This window comes from Camelina sativa, chromosome 10 (genome assembly GCF_000633955.1).
Source record: "Camelina sativa cultivar DH55 chromosome 10, Cs, whole genome shotgun sequence".
Classification (NCBI taxonomy): domain Eukaryota; kingdom Viridiplantae; phylum Streptophyta; class Magnoliopsida; order Brassicales; family Brassicaceae; genus Camelina; species Camelina sativa.
Window position 1 is genome coordinate 1,288,572 of NC_025694.1, and position 7,815 is coordinate 1,296,386.

General features: G+C 37.5%; 2 pseudogenes; both read right to left on the reverse strand.

Annotated features, from left to right (window-relative positions):
* Positions 1-1,436, reverse strand: part of LOC104719937 — a 4,582-nt pseudogene extending 3,146 nt beyond the window's left edge.
* Positions 7,100-7,815, reverse strand: part of LOC104716375 — a 2,469-nt pseudogene continuing 1,753 nt past the window's right edge.

Genomic DNA, 7,815 nt, shown 5'->3' on the forward strand with positions numbered 1-7,815 from the left:
TTTGTTTCTGATTGTGGAAACTCAATGGTCGTGAAAATCTCCAAGGCATTCATCAAGGGTGGAAGAGTCGACCTCGGCGTTTCTGAAAACTGCACTCGACATACCCCTCCCTCACATTTTAGTGGTACAGTGTTGGTTAGCATCTCTACTTCAAACTTCTTGGGACGATAAGGTGGGAAAATAACTTTACCATTCCCCACAATTTCGATTTCTCTTGTTTCGTTGGCTCGCACTTGTTGGATATCGGCGACATATATGTAAGCATAAGTTTCATCATCAGAGCTTTCCAAATTCCAGGTAAAGGTCAATGGCTCACTAGCATTAGTGGGTGTTGCTGCTGTCGCAATTACATCTTGTGGCAAGTCATACCCACCAGACGAATCAGTTACGTTGAGGGTTGTGTCTATATGCGTCCATTCTGGCTGGAAGTACGGATTCCAAACACGATCATGAACATCTTTGGGATGACTGCCAAATTAAAATTCAAGTATTTACGTTAGATCAATAAAATTAAATATATGGATTGACCAACCCTTGTACTATTTGGGTTGACAATAGTCTCGTACGTGGTTTGTATGACTACTATTTTCTTCCCGTGTCATAGATTCAAATTTGGAAGTGTGTGTATGACAGTTGTAGACGGCAAGAAAAAACAAAAAATAGTGGAGTTAACATATACTTACAGTATTGTTTTGTTAGAAGTGGTGAAGTAGTAGCGCACTAAATTCTTCAAGGAACCTGTTTGTGCAGTATAAGTATTGTACGGCAAAGGTCTTAGTTCAATTGCTGATATAAGTGGTGTACTTGTTCCTGTCTTGACAACGCATATGTCCAACATGTTAGATCTTGTGACGTGAATTATCTCCTCAACGACAGCACCAAAACCTGTTCTTCTCAGATCTAGGGACTTCCAAATGTTAGGACCAAGATAGAGGTCGAATCTTGGGAAAATATTTAGACCATCATAATTTCCATATACAAAAACTGTCCTGATGAGGTAATTTGTATCTTGAGTGACATTCAAACTGTAGCAGTTTCGCGTTCCGTCAGGGAAGTATCTCAAAACCCCATACGGCTTTGCGATAAAGTCTGTCTCAGAGACTCTTTTGATGGTACCAGTCTTTCCTCCGTGGACAAAACCAGCATCAGAGATGTAAGTGATATTGGTGACTGGTTCGACATAAGGAGACTCATTGGAAGGTAATCCACAATCTATACTGATGAATCCTGGTAAAACCAAAGAGATACATCAGAAAGATATTGATTTTTTTTTTTGGAAAATCAAGCTCTATATATCAAAGAGAGAAGTAAAAGTACCTTGTTGATCCTGAGACTGAACTTGGTGTATGATGGAGAAAGTGGCAAAAGCGAGAAACAGAAACTTCATGCAAGTCTCCATTCGCGATCAATTCTCAACCAAATCAAAATTTTAACAAACTATTAAAGCCTTGATGAAGCATCATGAAGTCATTTATCTATGTATGTATATCTGTTTCATACTCCTTTGATGAGCTGGTAAAGTCAACTTAATGCATACGTCTATTAGCAAAAAATAAAACTAGCTAGCTATATAAACAGTGCTAGCAGTCATTAAAACAAGGAAAAAAAATATGGATTGCAATATCAAATACGGATGGGGACATGATTTTGCTGTCGCGTTCCGATTTGAGTTAATACAATGTGAACCAAATCATTCTTCATAACAATAAAAGCCGGGTCAATCGCAATACTAATGATTTTTTTAATGCATGTGATAGTTCATTTTTCTTTTCGACAACTGATAGTCAACAGTGAACAGATGTCAGAGGAAGCCAGTTTCGGTGAACAACCATTGGCCTAGAGACTTCCTCTGAATTAACTTAGTCATTGACTATTAGTTAAAGATCATCGGTTCCGGACTTTCCGGTTTCTAGAGGTGTCAAGCGGACCATATATCCGCGGGCCAAGCCCAACTAGTACTATGACGAGGCGGGCTTGGACGATGATTTTAGAGCCCATTCAATGGCGGGCCTAGCAGATTTGTCTGTTATGGATAGCGGGTTTGCAGGGTGACCCGCTAAAGTATGAACCCTCTATTTCTATTAGAGACTCTTGTCTTGTGTTTTTGTATTGAAACAGAAACTAAAAATCGAAACTTGAAAAAACCCTATTAGGTTTGTTTATCAAGGAAACTAAAGAGATTTTTCAGTTTGCTCCTCTTGTAATCTTGTTATCACTTACGACATTGAAGGTTTTGCGGTTAGGAGACTGAAGCCATAATCACATCTCTAATGGTAAGTTTGCTTTGATTGTGTTTTGATTTTTAAGTTTTGTATTCTAACTTGTCATTTGCAGGTTTCTGTATATGATTTGCAGGTTGACATATATATGTTTGTGTAATTGTGTGTTTGTTTGATTACTTACTTACTTTATACTGTTGTTTATTGTTAATTGTTATTTGCAGGATTCGCAGAATTCTTATGAACTGAGATCAATAGATCTCGAATCTCAGAGAATCATCGACATTGCAAATGCTGAAAATGAGATGAGAGATTGTGATGAATCAGGAGTATCTAAAAAGCAAAGAAGAAAAGTGTTTTGTGAAACAGAGTCAGCTAAACAGCAGAAAAGGAAAGTGAGAGTTGAAGAAGAAACACCTAAAATGTAGAGGGAGAAAGTGTCATCAAAAGCATCAACGTCGAAGAAAAGGAATTTTTTTGAGGATGAAGATGATGATGATGACGAAGGATTTATTGATGGTGATGAAGATGAAAAGGGAATGCCATCCAAACCAAAGAAGAGAAGGCAATACTCAGAGGTGTGGAAAGATTTTAAGTTGATTAATAAGGTTAATAGCTTGGAGAGGAGTGAAGAAAGAGCACAATGCATACACTGCAAGTCGGATTACGCTTTCAATGCACACAAAAATGGTACAAACACATATAAACGCCATTTGAAAAGTTGTAAGATCAAGCTTAAAGATGGTGATATTAGTCAGATGATGGTAAATGCACAAGCAAGATTGCAAGCTAGGAGGATAAATCAGCATGTTTTCAGGGAAATGGTAGCTAAGTCTATTATCCAGCATGATCTCCCATTTTGTTATGTTGAGTATGAGAGAGTTAGGGAAGTTTGGAAGTACTTGAATGCGGATGTAAAATTTTTCAGTCGAAACACAGCTGCAGCAGATGTTTATAGGTTCTATGAGGGTGAGATGGATAACTTAAAGAGAGAATTGCCTAATGTTCCTGGAATGATTAGCTTCACTACTGACTTGTGGACTGCAATAATTCATGAGGGCTATATGTGCTTAACAGCACATTACATCGACAAAAACTGGAATCTGAAAAATAAAATCCTAGTTTTTTGTGCTTTGCCTCCTCCACATACAGGCACACACTTAGCAATGGAGATTCTTGAGAAATGGAAGGATTGGCGGATTGAAAAGAAAATTTGTTCCATCACAGTAGACAATGCTAGTAACAATGGTACAATGCAGGACATGGTCAAATCTCAGCTTATGATCAAAGATGATTTGTTGTGTGGAGGAGAGTTTTTCCAAGTTAGATGCGCAGCACACATTCTTAATATCATTGTTCAACGGGGGTTGGTCACAATTGGTGGTTCATTAGATAAGATTAGGGAAAGTATCAAGTTTGTTCAAGGATCTACACATCGTGAGGTGTTATTTGCGAAGTGTGTTCAGAATGTTGGTTTAAATCTGAAGGCTGGTTTGCTGTTGGATGTTAAAACAAGGTGGAACTCTACGTACAAAATGCTGGACAAGGCTCTCAAATATCGAGCTGCATTTGGTAATCTGAAAGTTGTAGATCCCAAAAACTACAAGTGTCACCATCATAAGAGGAATGTCATCGATTGAAGCAGCTGAGTGATTTCTTAGAGCCTTTTGATGTGATCACTAATCTTATCTCAGGTTCTACATATCCAACTTCTAACTTATACTTTATGCAAGTTTGGATAATTCAAAGTTGGCTGACAATGAATGAGAAGAACCAATGAAAGATAAATGATTGTGCCAATGAAGGAGAGATTTGATAAGTACTGGGAAGAAGTTAGTGATACTTTTGCAAAGGCAAATGTGTTTGATCCGAGGTTGAAGTTGAGTCTTGCAGAATTCTGTTTTGGAAAACTTGATATGAGCTCTTGTGAGAGAAAGATGAACCATTTGCGTTCTCAACTACGCAAGCTTTTTAAAGTATATGAGAATCAATCAAAGACTACACAACCTTCAACAAAGACAAGTGAAAATGTTCAATATAATGATGGACAACCAAGAGGAAACTTTAGTAATTACAATATAAGTTTCTTATGTTGTGTTTTGACTTATTATGTTATGTTTTGTTTCACAGGTTTTTTCTCTTATGATAATAAGTTTTTGATAATGTCATAGGATTTCTTGGCCTTTCGTAAAGCAATTGTGGTTGTCAGTGGGAAATCAGCTTTGGATTTGTATCTTGAGGAACCTGCATTGGAAATGAATGGTCTTGAGAGTTTGGACATTCTTAGATATTGGAAAGATAACTCTTCACGGTTTGGAGATTTGGCTTCTATGGCCCGTGATCTTCTTAGCATTCCCATCTCGACTGTAGCTTCTGAGTCTTCTTTCAGTATTTGCACTAGAGTTCTTAACAAATATAGAAGCCGCCTTCTACCGAAGAATGTTCAAGCATTAATTTGTTGTCGCAATTGGTTAAAGGGTTTTGAATCTTATGAAGGAGGTAAGCACATTATTTTTTATTAGTTCTAAAAGCACCAATTGTGTATTAACAATGTTGCTTTGTGATATATGTAGAAGAAGATGAAGTATATGATGGAGAAGATGAGACAAAAGCTGCTAACGAAGAAGACGATTGAGTTTGAGTTCAACTTCAAGTTGTTGGATTTTGTTTTAGTTTGATTTTACGGTTTGATTTTAGTTGTTTCAGTTCTGCTTCAAGTTTGAACATGTACCAATGTTTCAGTTTTCAGATTTGTGTTGTTTTGGATTGAATTTAAAGTTGCAAGTTTCAGATTTTATTTGCAGAATCCAATGTTTAGTTATATTGTTCTATTTGCAGGTTTTAAGCTGGTAATTGTGTGACTTGTGAGATTTTATTGCAGGTTTTGGATTGAAATTTTCAGCGATTCAGATTTTATTTGCAGGTTTGATATTTTTTAAAGTTGCAGGTTTTGGAAATTGCAGGTTTTCGTTTGAACATGTACCAATGTTTAGTTATATTGTTCTATTTGCAGGTTTTAAGCTGGTAAGTGGTAATTGTGTGACACAAGAGATTATATTGCAGGTTTTGGATTGAAAGTTGCAGGTTTTGGATTTTATTACATGAATTGCAGGTTTTATTACATTGAAAGTTGCAGGTTTTGGATTGAATTGCAGGTTTTTGTTTGTTTCTGCAGTTTTCAGACTCTCAGTTCATGTTTTGCTCTTCACTTATGTTTAACTCAACAAACTCAATCTCTTTAGTCCACAATTATGTTTTCTCGACTCACATAAGTGACAGGTGAGCAAAACTTTGAGTTATAGTTTCAGTTCTAAGTATGAAACAAACACACTAAGTCACCAACGTTAGTGATAAAGTAAAACCTGTTAAAGATAGAAGTTTTTCTTATTTGTTGGCAAACTGATCAGCATTCAACACCAAATAAAACCATAGAACATCATTGCATCAAACAAAAAACAGAAGAACACAGATGCCCGCGGGCCAATCCTTTTACCCATTTATTTATGTGGAGCGGATCTGGACAAGAATATGACACCCGCAGTCCTAAACGGACTGATCCGCTGCGGTCCAGAAAAAAAAAAAGTCCGTGGCTGTGCGGACTACTAGTCCACACAATTTGGTAAACGCGCTCTACGCGCAACTAATGCGTGTGGGTTTTTATATCTATGATGCGTGTGGGTTTTCTAACATTAATATTGCGTGGGCTCTATAACTTAAGTTAGACCCAAAAATATTTATTTGTATAGAGCCCATTCCATAGCCCATAATCTCAGAAAAGATTATTGTGTTTGTGTTATTTCAATTTAAAGCGAACGCATACTACATTTCCATTTATTATTTTTCTTTGGTATCATATTCTGAATATTGTATTGATCCATTTTGTGGTTTATATAATATACTTTTCTGCATCTATTTGGCTAATTAAATTATTTTTCTCTTTCAGTTTAGTGAAACTATAATTAAAAACGAATTCAAATATATAAACTTCTACCGTAGATGTTTATCTATCTATACTGTCATAGCGAAATAGAAAAGGAAAAAAAGTAAACTTATCCTATATTTACACTTGAACTTTTGCATTTGAAGTGAAGTCGTTGAACTTTAAACTCAGTAAAAAGAAACAAACTCGATCGTTGACATGAATGGTTCCCTCTTGACTGATTTGTAGATGGAAACTAGCCATACATTGTGGGCACTACATGAGAAAAAAATCAAGTTTCTTTAGGTGATGACTGTAGGCCAGATTCCAGGTTTTGCATACCTTGACTAATTAACTGAGTTTAATCATGAATTGACTGGACTTGATCAGATTGGGATTGTGATCATGGCTTGATCACTGAGATCATATTAGGATTGTTTTGATCATGGCTTGTCAGCTTGAGGATCACTCAGATCAACCATGAAGCGTTGACTAAAAACAATTACAAATTTAGTTTTTCTTTTAAAATAAAATAAGATATAAATCCTCTTAAAACAAAACATTCAATCCGTGTACTTCAATTACGATTGGATCACAGCTCAAATGAGCATTCAAATCTCATCCTTGTAGCACTATATACTTTCTCTCCATTCTAACAATTATGATTTATGTAGTAATGTTTCTTGTCATGTGCTAAGAAAATGTCCAAACCAACAGATAAACGCAACACAGAGAATATTAGACTAAGATTAGAGAGCAGAGTATCACAATATAACATAATCTCCAAAAAAGTTCAAAATCAAAACACAATTTCAAGGCAAAAAAACAAAAAGCTCGGGTGCTAAATTAGCTCCGCCACCTCCGATCAAGAACCCAGTTCCGGGAACAACGAACTGATGGAGAAGTGACGAAGCTGTAACACAAACAAGCGGCCAAGTAAACAAACTAACAACATTTTTTAATTCATCTGCGGATAGAGTTTTGATTATGGTAGTTCACTTCGCACCCTTCTTGACTGCAGCCTTGGTAACCTTGGCTCCAGTTGGGTCCTTCTTGTCAACACTCTTGATGACACCGACTGCAACAGTCTGCCTCATGTCCCTCACAGCAAAACGTCCCAAAGGTGGGTACTCGGAGAAAGTCTCAACCACCATAGGCTTGGTAGGAGTCATCTTCACCATACCGGCATCACCATTCTTCAAAAACTTGGGATCCTTCTCAATCTCCTTACCAGAACGCCTGTCAATCTTGGTCAAAATCTCAGAGAACTTGACTGCAATGTGAGAGGTGTGGCAATCGAGGACTGGGGCGTAACCGTTTCCAATCTGACCAGGGTGGTTCATGATGATAACCTGGGAGGTGAAGTTGGCAGCTCCCTTGGCAGGGTCATCCTTGGAGTTGGAGGCGACATACCCTCTCTTAAGATCCTTCACAGCAAAATTCTTAACATTAAACCCAACATTGTCACCGGGAAGCGCCTCAAGAAGAGACTCGTGGTGCATCTCAACAGACTTGACCTCAGTGGTCAACCCTGTGGGGGCAAAGGTCACAACCATACCGGGCTTGATCAAACCAGTCTCAACACGTCCCACTGGCACCGTTCCAATACCACCAATCTTGTAGACATCCTGAAGTGGGAGACGAAGGGGCTTGTCTGATGGCCTCTTGGGCTCGTTG